The sequence below is a fragment of the Hipposideros armiger genome, unplaced genomic scaffold (assembly GCF_001890085.2).
Source record: "Hipposideros armiger isolate ML-2016 unplaced genomic scaffold, ASM189008v1 scaffold_432, whole genome shotgun sequence".
Taxonomy (NCBI): domain Eukaryota; kingdom Metazoa; phylum Chordata; class Mammalia; order Chiroptera; family Hipposideridae; genus Hipposideros; species Hipposideros armiger.
The window spans coordinates 586,469-593,224 of NW_017731782.1; the positions used below are offsets into that span (position 1 = coordinate 586,469).

The window sequence follows — 6,756 nt, forward strand, 5'->3', positions numbered from 1 at the left end:
GAGAGGGAGAGAGAGAGACGAGAGAGAGGGAGACAGAGAGAGAGAGACGAGAGAGAGAGAGAGATGAGAGAGAGAGATGAGAGAGAGAGAGGGAGAGGGAGAGAAAGATGAGAGAGAGGGGGACAGAGAGAGAGAGACGAGAGAGAGAGACAAGAGAGGGAGAGAGAGAGAGAAAGAGAGAGAGAGAGAGAGAGAGAGAAAAGGGAGGGGAAAGGGAAGAAGAAAATGAAGAAGAGAAGGAGGAGGAAGGGATGGAAAGAAAGAAGAAAAAGAAAAAGAGAAGTAGAGTATTTATTAAAATACTGGGGTATCTCAGTGTTCAAGGCAGAAGTGAAGAAAGAGTAGATTAAAATGTTTATGTCAAATATAGACCTCACCATAGTTCTTAATAATTTCAAGCTTGGTAAATCTCTGAGAGCAGGAACCAGCAAATCCAGGATCCAGGCAGTAGCAGTTGTGCCCCTTCCTTCTGGAACACGTGGATATGTGGCTCAGTTTCAATGGTTACAGTCCATGGCCTCTTCATTCCCAATGCATATTCCAGGGAGCGAGAATTTCATTGTCTCAGCATGGATCAGGTCAATATACTGAGTTGACCAACCATGGTCGGGATGGGAAGAGGCTCCAACAGTCAGGTAGGGGACACGGCACTGCAAATCCACCTTAGTATGTCTAAAGGGCAGTCCTGGGGAAGAGAAATCTGGATGAGCCATGTAGTCCCCACTACCTGTAGAAAAGTCATAGCATATGGGGCCCAACATATAGAAATCTCCTGAGGTGTTAGCCATTATTATTTCAATGGTTGTGACAGAGGTAGCATTTAGAATGTAAGTTCCTCATCCCTAAAGATTGTTTGCAAACCATTAGCTATTATTGTTCATATCTGTACATTTAAAGTTTTGGATTTATCCTATATCTTTCATGAGATTATTTGTCCATGGAGAGAAGGGACATCATGTTTCCCACTATATCTCTTCATCCTCATTTATTGCTTTTTGAATCAAATGGGTGCCCAAGAGAAAGCTTATGAACCTATACTGATATCAGAGCTCCTGTAAGCCAACTGTGCCCCCATTTGCCTTTCCTTCAAACCTAAGACATAAATCAGTGTCCATTCAATGAAGTGGGAGCTGATTTAGTTTCTATTACTCAAAGAAAACTCCTAAATATTTCACTTTTCAGAAAAAAAGTTTATCATTCTCAACCCCACCCAACATTTTAAAAATTATTAAAAGTGGCTTACAATAAATGTATGTCTGCTGCTAATTCTGATCAAATAGTAGGAAATGCTTGGCACTCTATTGAAAAGGTTTATGAGAAAGAGGCTGAGACAGAGAAAATGCCATCATCAATTATTAATGTCTGGCATGAACACAGGATTGGGAAGTGGTGGCATGTATGTTAAATAGTTGGCATTTCCGGGCTGTATTCAGGAATTAAAAGAAATATAAAAATCAGATTTACATAGAGAAAACTAAGACCAATTTGAAGCAGGGATGAGATACATTATTGTAACTGTGTCCTCAATTTAGAGATGATTGAGAATTGATTTAAGATAAATTACATTAAGGCAAGATTTATTTATATAACTATTACCTTATTATTAGACACCATCATCATCATTGTGATTATTTAAATGATAATAGAACAAGAGATGGTTATCAAGATTATAGTTAAGTGATTCAATTACCCTGTAAAGTCATGAGTTTCCAAATCTAGTATTTAATTGGTGATTGTATATAGTCACATTTTGTATTAAGTTAGGCTTAGGTTCAGCTACACAAAACAGGAAACTCAATGCAAGAAAACTTGAATGAGATAGAAGCTTACTGTATTTTTCACTCCCACAAAAGTCCCAAGATAGGCAATCCAAGGCTGGTATGGAGGCCTCATAATCATCAGTAATCTGGTTGTCTTCTATCTTTGTGTTCCACCTTCCTTAGCAAAAGGCTTCCATCCTCAAAGCTGCCTCACTGCCCAAGATAGCTGCTGGAACTCCAACCATCATATCTGTATTCTAGCCAGGGAGAAAAAGGAAGGAGAAAATGGCAAATGGGTGTTATCCTGCTGAGTCAGCCTGTTTTAAATAATTTTCCCAGAAGCCCCACTCAATAACTTTCAATTACATCCCATTGACCACCTCAAGCAGTAGGGAATTTGGAAACTGTGCAAACAGCAGGACATGTTTCCATCTGAGATGGAGAGAATAGATATTTGATAAGCAACTAACAGTCTCTGACACAGTCTGCCTATGAGAAACACGCCACCACTAAGTACTTAGTGATTCCACTAGACCATACACTACGTAGGAGCAGAGACATCATGTTTGGTTCACTCTGGACCTCCATCCCATCCCAGGCAACCCAAACATTGCATGAAATACAGAGTAAATAACTGGCCCAAAGTCACTCCACGAGTCAGAAATAGGACCCTGGTCTACCCCCAAAGCCCAAATGCCTCTCGAATTCCTCCATGTTTTGAGGCCTGTATAAAGAGATAAATAGTAGAGCTTGGAAAGAGGCTGGAGAGAGATGGATTGGAGGCTAAGTAGTAACAGTCCTGAATGCCTTTCCACCACAGATTTCAAACACAGATCCCACCAGGGACAATGTGAAGAGACCTGGAAATGGAAGGGTCTTTGGAATAGTGCACAAATCCACATTAATGCTGATTGGTCCAAACCAAGATATTGTCAGTGGGGACAGAGGAACATGGATGAATGTGAGAGATAGCTTTAAGAATCCACAGAACAAGAGCCATTGGCTGTAGCGGCCGGGGGGCGGGGCAGGGTAGCAGGATCACAGGCTTCTAGTTTATGAGGCAATGTAGATTAAGATGACATCCACAGTAACTAATATGGGGCAAAGCAGGTTTTTAAATGGAGCTGCAAAGTGTGTTTGTCCACAGAAAACCACCAAAGGATAGCCAAGGAGCCCAGTAAAATAACCTAATTCAGCCAACAGTTTAGAGGAATGAGTTGATTTTTAACCACTCCTGGTTATCACATGCGTAATTCTCAGGCGTTTTGTAAAGTTGTTTCTACTACAGGCTGAGCAGCTAGAAAAGAATAATTCATGAGAACAAACCATCTAGGAACAGCTCACTGTTCTTTAAGTTCCCACTGAAGGAGGGGCCCAGCCAGCGTTTGCAGCAGCTCTGTAACAGCCATTCCAGGCTGAGCATCGCCCTAGACCACAGCCTAGGGTTTATGAAAATAAAAGTAAATATAACACTCCTTTTAAAGCCTAAGAACTTAAAAGTTTCTACTCCTGCCTTCTGGTCATAATTATCAGGGTTTTATTTTCCGTTGAGCACCACAAAGCTGCAGAGAATGATTGTATGGAGGAGAAGACAAGCTGGTTGTCGATAGAATCCAGAAGTTATGCAGAGTTAGAGACAGGCAAAGCATTTGAAAATATTAGAGGCCTGACTTGCTCCACTTAATTCTGATGTCCCTGTGGCCAAAGCACAGGCTCCCAGTTCCCTGGGATTATCTGAACAACTCCACATTCACCAGGTTTTATTTTGCTAACAATTATTTGGCCTGCATTTTTCTTCCCAATTATTGCTTGATAGGAACAAAATCTGATTTATGTAGTGGAACATAACATAAACAGTTGATTTAATTATGAGGCAGAAATACATATGGAAAGATTTAAAAGAAATATCCATTGTCAATTCGTTCTTGAAAACAAAGAAAACTCAAATTTTAAATATAAAAAGATACATAGTAAACTATGAAAGGATATTTTATGATCAGCAATATGTAATTTATTTCCTTGGTTTATTACTACTCTCTCCCCTGCCCCCCACAAATCTTGTTGTTAAAATGTTTCCAAAATATTTTATTGTGTATTTATTTTCCAAATTGAATTACAGCCTGATGGATTAGTTTCATTAAAAAGTTATGAAAGGGCTGGCCGAGTGGCACATTGGTTAAGAGCTGCCTTGGGATGCCAGAGGGCCCCGGTTCGGATCCCACATATGAGGGCCAGTGACACTGCCCTCTACAGCTAAGATGCTGAACAACAGCTCAACCTGGAGCTGGGCTGCTCTGAGTCACCGGTGACGGCATAGGCTGCAGCCCCTGTGGCAGTGGGTTGCCATGGGCTACCGTGTGTAGCCAGCAGCCAGCGTGAGCGGCCGACCAAAAGCCGGCGACTGATCTGCCTCGCCCCGGAAGAGCGCAACGATGGTGCCAACTTGGGCCAGTGAAGCAACGACCTCCACAACTAGACTGAAGAACAAAAGGACAGCAAGTTATCTGTTCCCCTTCCCCCAGTTCCCCAGCGCTGTTCCCATCCCCCAATTCCCCAATAAAAATCTTTAAAAAAAAAAAATTTATGAAAAGTTGAGGAAAAAAATCCAATAATATTAGAAATAGTAAAATATACCGACCCAAATTAAATAACAGACAAGTAGAAAAGGAAGCAAAAATCCCTCAGAATACCATAATCTACTTGGCTCTTGATGTCCTTAATCTGAGTGCTTCATAAACCATTTTGAAAATAGTGTTTGTATCTTCAATGAATTCACAACCAATTTGCTTTTGGTTTCTTTTAGTTTTTTTAGAATTTATAGGTTAAATGTTCAAACATAGCAATTCCTAGCTTCTATCTTTGCAACTCAAAATAGCCATTATTTAGCCTTGTATTCTCTAAAGAATCCTTAAGGACGTGAGGACATAATTGTCCCCACTTCATTAATTTCCTAATGAGCAAAGTATTATCCTAAATATACTGAAATTTCTGGGCACTTTTATGTTTAAGCATTTCCAGCAAGGCCTTGCATACCTCTCTCTATCCATTCCCAACCCAATTCCCAGGACATGAGAATTCAGGCAGAAATGATCTTAGATGCCATTATTAATATTTGTCAGGTCATGCAATCCATGCATTTTAGAGCCTGAAGGAAACCGATAGGGTTGAAGATCTTTTTAGTATTCTGAGATCTATGGCCTGACTCTCTTTGATGTTTCTCTGGGTGTCATTGAACACTTAATCCTATTCATTGCCTGGACCATATCATCTCATAAACTTTCCAAATGAATAATCCCTGATCTACCCAATGTGACATTTCACTTTGCCTGTTCAAAGGTGGATTTATGAGAGAGAAATAGACACCGTTTTAGAAAATTTGGTCCAAATTTCCCAGCACATTTTTAAGCACTTCAAGGTTATAGTCCAAATATGACAAAATACCACTTTTCTCCCCCATGAAACTCTAGAAGCATCCAAAACTCTACTGCTATACTAAAAAACAACCTTCAGTATTCATCCAGGGAACCAAACCTATATCATCACAACTCCTAGGCTGATGGAAAGTGATATTTAAGTCAATATCACTCCAAAGAACTTCAGCTCTCTTGCCACTTATAGACTTATTTTCAAAACATAGAAGTAAGTTCTAGCCCACTCTGAGATCCCACTGAAGGCATCAATATAATTTTCAGCAAATACATCACTTCAACTGAAAGCGAACTTTGTCACAATAGTGCTGTTTTAATTCAAACCATAAATCTTTCTTTAAAATAAAATCCTCTCTCTTATATCTGCAGAATAAGAAAGTGTGTTCTGTGCAGGTTTAAAAACCACTGGTTTCTGAGCATCTGCCAGCTCTTTTCTCTTTCAAACACCTTCCCAGAGCCCCAGTCCCTCCACACAATGTCCCACACGTGGAGGCAGTGAGGTCCAAGGCCATGGCCACCACTCTAGAGAGGCCAGCACCACGCAGCCCACAATAATCCATTTAAAGGCCAAACTATCATTGTGCATGTTATTTATCTTATTTTTCTTCTGTGAAAATTCATCTCGATTCTGTAGGACACACCACATAAAGGTGCTGTATTTATTTTACTTTCTTTGTACTGCGTTCTGTGCTACCTGCCAGTGAAGGTTGTTCTAACTCTTGAAGAAGCCGGAGTGCTACTTTATGATGTTTCTTGCATGGAAGGGTATTTAATAATCTCTTCACTCTTTACATTGGGAAAATCAAAGCAAGTTGACAAATGCCCACAAATTACCCCTACTTACCAACTTTAAAACTCCCTGGCCTCTTATATTTTTCTAGTGGAACTAAGCATGACTGACAGGGAAGGATGGAGCCTCTTATTTAATGGAGGCAGAATGCTGCTTAGATTATTACAATGATCTGAGTGATCAGGGAACATAGACTATGATGTACGTGCTCCTCTGGAAGGATTTATTTATTTATTTTGGTCAAGAAGTCGTGATGACCCTTGTCTCGTCCCTGGCACAGAGCTCAGGGTTCTGGAGTCCAACTCATCCTACCTTAGCAGCACCTCTTCCACAAGGGCTATTTCCCTTCTCTGTCCTTGGTGCTCTGATGGGTGAAATGGGCACCATCGCCATTATAACCTAGCTCACGGGGTGCGGTTAGGTGAAAGGAAAGAAGATGACAACTTGGGCAGGGAACGTGGGAAAAGGGCATGGTCGGAGACCCCTCTCCCTTTGTTTCCCCTTTGCAGGTTCTGGCCCCTGAGTAGGCCCCTGAGTATTTCTCAACCCTGTTGTTTTCCTGCTGGTCTCTTAATCCAGGGACTAATTGCAAACATCACAGAGCAGAGAATTGCTCTGTCGCAAGAGCATTTACTCTCCGTGTAGCTAGCGACTCATGCAGTGAACTCATGTGATTTGGCAGGTCCTATTTATTTCATCCACAGCTTGAAACTTCCCTGTGAAATATTCCACACAGCTAGGGTTTCTTACTGGATGAGGCCTTACAAGGTTCCATGTC

General features: G+C 41.0%; 1 protein-coding gene across 2 annotated transcripts in view; it reads right to left on the reverse strand.

The window, feature by feature from the left end:
• ZNF366 (zinc finger protein 366) overlaps window positions 1-6,756 on the reverse strand; it is a 311,266-nt gene that overhangs the window by 186,589 nt on the left and 117,921 nt on the right. The window contains exons 1-2 of one of the 2 annotated variants that reach the window (XM_019665070.1): window positions 1,831-2,017; window positions 378-685 (exon numbers count right to left, since the gene is read on the reverse strand). The exons of the other annotated variant lie outside the window; for it this stretch is intronic. The gene's annotated coding sequence lies outside the window, so the exon portion shown is untranslated. Of the gene's footprint in view, window positions 1-377; window positions 686-1,830; window positions 2,018-6,756 lie in introns of those variants that run through there. 2 annotated transcript variants of the gene reach the window in all.